This window comes from Ipomoea nil, unplaced genomic scaffold (genome assembly GCF_001879475.1).
Source record: "Ipomoea nil cultivar Tokyo-kokei standard unplaced genomic scaffold, Asagao_1.1 scaffold1509, whole genome shotgun sequence".
In the NCBI taxonomy this organism is placed as follows: Eukaryota; Viridiplantae; Streptophyta; class Magnoliopsida; order Solanales; family Convolvulaceae; genus Ipomoea; species Ipomoea nil.
Window position 1 is genome coordinate 791,249 of NW_017617937.1, and position 5,745 is coordinate 796,993.

A 5,745-nucleotide genomic window follows, 5' to 3' on the forward strand; every position below is an offset into this window, starting at 1 on the left:
TACTAGAACTTATAGGGTTGAAGTAATTTAATACTCATTGATCAAATGTGATTCATGTATAACAGTCAGAACACCAAAAGTTAAATCTTATCTTAATCAAAGTAAGATTATTGAACAATTTATTTTAAATTGTAATCCAACTTCTCTTTTTTAGTTATAATTTTTTAATTGAATCGAAGACTTACAATAATGGCAAAAATTTATGTGAGACCATTTCATATATTTTCGTCATAGGTCAGGTCTAGATGAAAAGTAATACTTATACTGACAAATATAATAATTCGTATTAATCAGGAATAAAGTGTTAATTATTTATATGCAAAAATATAAAAATTTTGAAAAAAAAATGTAATACTTTTGTTGGTTTTCACAGCCTTGGTGGCCGCTCGGCAGGCCAACACCACCGAAAAGATGTTGTGCTTGATCTCGGAAGTGTACGAGATAGTAAAAATGAGGGATAAAGTATTAAAAAGAGAGAATAATGTGATATTATTTCCATAGGGTTTGGCCGTCAAAAATGCCCATCCTCTACATGGTGATCCCGTCGAGATATTTATACATGAGTATGACACTCTTACAAGGTAAGTAGGGTTGACGTAAAGTCAAATCTAGAGGTGGGGTAGGGCTAACGTAGGGCTGATGCAGTTGCCTACTTACTACCATAACCGTCTAAACTAATTAAGGAAGCTACTTAAATGAACGAAGATTGTCTCCGCAGTATCCGCTGATATCCGTCTCTGGACACGCACCCGGTCGGGAACGTCCCGACCACCGTGGGGATGCCTTTAGGGGCCACCGCACCCGAACAAGGACACTCCGCCAGCGAAGCCTGGTCGCCCGGTCGGGTTCTGGAGTAGCGCACGGTCGAGGACACACCGCTCGTGTAGCCTGGTCGTCCATCTGAATCCCGCAGGGTATTCAGTCGGAGACACACTGACCACCAAAGCTGGTCGTCCAACTGGGTCTCGCTTGGGAGCCCACCCGAGGACACACCGGCTCCAGGGACTAGTCGCTCTACCTGCGCGGGCCAAGCCCCGCCTGAGTAAATGTCTGCCGCTATGGCTGACTGGTCGCCAGAGGATGACGGGCGGCCATCACTAGGCGCCTTATATAATGAGTGGGAGCCTTGGAGATCCTCCACCTAAGTATCGGGTCGTGCCTTGATCCGGCTGCCTTGCCATGCCTTCCCGTCTAGCTGGCTATTTTGGGTATCTATCAACTTTTATATTTTTTCTCAAAAGTATTACATTTTCTCATGTAACGAAAATACTTTATTCCTGACTAATATTACATTTTTCAGTATAAGTATTTACGTTTTCATTGACCTGACTCGATCGATCAGACCCGTCTCAAATAAGTATTCGTAAGACAATCTCACACTTGTGTGACCCTACAATGGTATATATGTACACACATACAATTCATACAATTACAAATACTTATATTACAATATTGTGAATGGATAGATGAATAGTTTTATTGTATGTGGAATTGGATTTAGACGCCGTTGTGAAACGAGAGATTCTTCCCAGATACATGAGATCAGATATACTAAAAATATTCCGTTTCGAGATTCAAACTCAGAGGAGTGTTTCAAATTATTACCACACAAGATTACAGGGCCGGATTTTAAGCTGTGCAAGCTGGGCTACCGCACAGGGCCCCTAATTTTAGAGGGGCCCCAAATTTTAGAGGTCCAATATTTAATTTTTACCTAGCTAGTTTAGAAATAAAAATTAAAAGTTTTCAATTGAATTTAAAAGGTTCTATGAAAAGATGGTAAAAATGTGTATTTATTGTATTTTAACTTGAAGGTCAAAGGTTCGAAACTTGCATGTATCGATTTTAAAAATTGTAATTTTGGTAGGGCCACACGGCCCTGCACAAGAAATGATCAACCCTGCTAACATACAACCAATATATGAATATATATGATACGGCATGATGAACCCCTTACATACCTCCAGGCGACAAAAACCGGCGGCCTGCGGCCGGCCGGAGACCCGGAATCTCTCACAGACACGCGTGTGTAACTGTAAACACAACAAATTCAAAACGAACGACGTCGATTAAGCAGAAATGAAATCATCAGCTAGCAATTCCGATCGAGAGTCCAATCTACGATCGATCGATCTTGCGAGCCTAGCAACTTGTCGCTTCGCATTTCGATTCTCGTGCTTTCGCTCTTATCCAACTTGTTATACGCACACCTGCTGTTCGTTTTCATCAGAAGCTTCTTTGATTTCTTCTTCTTCTTCTTCCCCACAAGCTTCCTCTTCAGTCTCGTCACCAAAATTTTCAACTCCGCAATCGCCATTCTTATTTATAGAGGAAATATCAACTCGATCTTCATACACCTCCGCCCTTGCGGACTAGAACCTAATTAAACCTGCAAATCTAATAAGAAAAGTTTTCTCACCTGAGTTTATACGTTACGTTATTCTGTTTCACCACATCCCTTTGATTATATATATAATATATAAAATAGGAATAAGGTTTAAATTGGCAATGCAATTAGGCAAAAAAAAGTGCAATTAGGCCATTGAACACTCAAAAAATGTGTAATTAGGCCACTGAACTCTCCAAACGTATGCAATTTTACCGGATAGCAGGTTACCATCAATTTTAGCAGGTTACCTGCTTATGTGGCAGCTTAGTTGGCATTTTTAATAATTTTTAATAATTAATTTTAATAATAAATTTTATAAAAAATTGGAAAAAATTAAATAAAAAATAAAATAAAGTCGTTTTTATTTTTTAAAAAATTTTTTTAATAAAAAGTTATTATTAAAATTTATTAAAAATTAATTAAAATTTATTAAAAATGCCAACTCAGCTGCCACGTAAGCAGATAACCTGCTAAAATTGAGGGTAACCTGCTATCAGGTGAAATTGCACATTTTTGGAGTGTTCAGTGGTCTAATTGCACTTTTTTTTCGTTCAGTGGCCTAATTGCATTTTCAGGTTACGTTCAGTGGCCAATTTGAACCTTATTCCTATAAAATATAAATGCTTATTCTATTAATAGAGTTAATTTTTGTAGTTAAAATGAAACACATTTTTCAATTGATATAGAGACCTGGAGGCTGGAGGCTTGAAGTGTGGATATCCTTCAATTCTATGCCTATGTAAAGTTAAGAAACAAGATTATACTTATGCCCCTTCTCTCCATCACTCTTTCAAGTGTGTACATATATAAGAAAGACTTCAGATATTTTTTTTTTTTTTAAAAATGTGATATCGTGTGTAAAAAGAAAATATGATAAATATCTTTTAAAAATAAATTGTCTATTTATAACTACTATATATGAATAAAATGTATAAGTATAAGGACACTGAATTCTATGCCTATGTGAAGATTCAGAAACAAGATTATACTATCCTCTCAATTATTATACGATGAACCATAATTTACGTTACAATATGATTAATGATATTTAAGTTCAGTTTCCCTATCTTTATCTTTATTGCATATTAACATTGATGCGGCAGGCATGATCCATCCCACCAGGCTTTATTGCATTTTTTTTCCAAATACAAAATAAATAGAAACATTAAAAAAAACTTTAAATAAATCTAGGTCTAACAATGTCCTAATATCAACAAAAATAAATAAATAAAATAAAAGTTTGGAAATACCCTTGGTGGGATCTCAAACATATTGGATATACTTTCCTTGGTAAAATGCTTCTTGCACTACATATATTGTTTTGTTTAACAACTGTTTATATTTATTGATTATTTGTGCATTGGTTCACTTAGATTGAGCAAATTCATTGTTTTAGGCTTTTTATTTTCCAGAGTTTTTGTTTGTATACAAAAACATAGAGAGAAATGAAATATTAGGACGGGTTCATTAGTTGGCGATCACCCAGTTATATTACTCTTACATAGTTATATTACTAATTGATCAAATAAAATTATATTAAATTATACAAAACTCTTTGTATGTATTATTTATATTGTGAATTGACCAAACGTCAACAAGATATAAAAGAGACATCCTTTGAGATAAACTTTTATAGCAAAAAAATGAAACCATAAAATGGTTGTTAGGTACACCTTACATATGTACAAATATTATTGAATTTTTTGTTGTAGAAATTGTAAGTCTATGTCCAATAATTATAAGTACTTCTAGTGCACATAAAATATTTGTATTTAGCTCAATATGTTGCATAAATAGGGACATAAACCAAATTTTGTTCACCCTACCTAGGAAAATACAATAATATGACAATGTACATAGACAACTCAATTGAAGTTTGGAAACAATAACTTGGGATCGAGTCTCAGCAGAATCACTGAGGAGCCCCTCAGTGCCGTTGGGGCAAATTATGCCCTGGATCCGTGTCCACGATGAATTGTGGACACGGGCCCAAAACAACATCGTTTTTAAAAAAAAAACGCGTCATTTAGTTAAAAAAAAAAAAAAAAAAATCGCGCGCGTTTTGCCGTTAACGGCGTTAACGGCATTATTTTTTTTTTTGATTATGAATGTACAGTTATGCCGTTATGAATGTACAGTTATGCAATTATGAAATTATGAACACAGAGCTCTAACATTATGAACTTACAATTATGAACATATATAGTGATAAAATTATGACCATGGAGCTTTAAAATTGTGAATATAGAGCTTCGAAGATTATGAATGTACAATTATAGAGTTATGAATCTACAGTTATGGAGTTATGAATCTACAGTTATGAGATTATGAATCTACAGTTATGGAATTATGAATGTACAGTTATTGATCGAATTATGAACAAAGAGCTCTAACATTATGAACTTACAATTATGAACATATAGTGATAAAATTATGAACATAGAGCTCTAAAATTGTGAACATAGAGCTTCGAAAATTATGAATGTACAATTATGGAGTTATGAATGTACAGTTATAGAGTTATGAATGTACAGTTATAGAGTTGAGTTATGAACGTACAGTTATGGAGTTATGAATGTATAGTTATTAACATATAGTAATAAAATTATGAACATATACTTCTATAACAAAGTGATCTGAAATTAAAAAAAAAAAAAAAAAAAAAAAAAAAAAAAAAGGAGATAACAGTGCCTAACGGCACTGTTACCCCTGTCCAGCAAGCATGCTGGACACGGGTCCAAGGCATAACGATTGTGGTGGTGCTCTGATCATTCTTTTTAACTTTCACATTTATGACCAGTTGAGCTGCCCATGCGGGCTAGTTAAATTTTATATTATTAAAGGTTGTGACGGTTTTGGTTCTTTGGTACATGAAAGTGTAATAAATATTTATTTACACTTCATTTTGTTCAAAATTGAACATCGAAAGTGCTAGAATGTCTCTGAAGATAAATGAACTTTAACGTTTATCTTTCAAATTAAATTTGTTCATCGAATGAGTAAACCTGCTGCAACCTTACAAAAATAATAGTAGTATATTTTACATTTCTTAACAATGAGAACTTACAAAAATAATAGTTTATGACTTTTTGAATACTGCATGACTTTTAAAGACTCTTTAAAAGTTTTAATTAAATACCATCTAATTTTTAAAAACTCTTTAAAAATCTTGATTGAATATCGTTTGACTTTTAAAGACTCACTAAAAATTGGAATTGAATACCTCCAAACTTTTAAAGTTCACAAAAATCTTTAAAATTTTATGAAAGTCATGATTAATACACCTTAAGACAAATAATAACGATAATTGATGAGGTAATAAATATGCTTTTTTTTCACCGATCACCACTCTTATT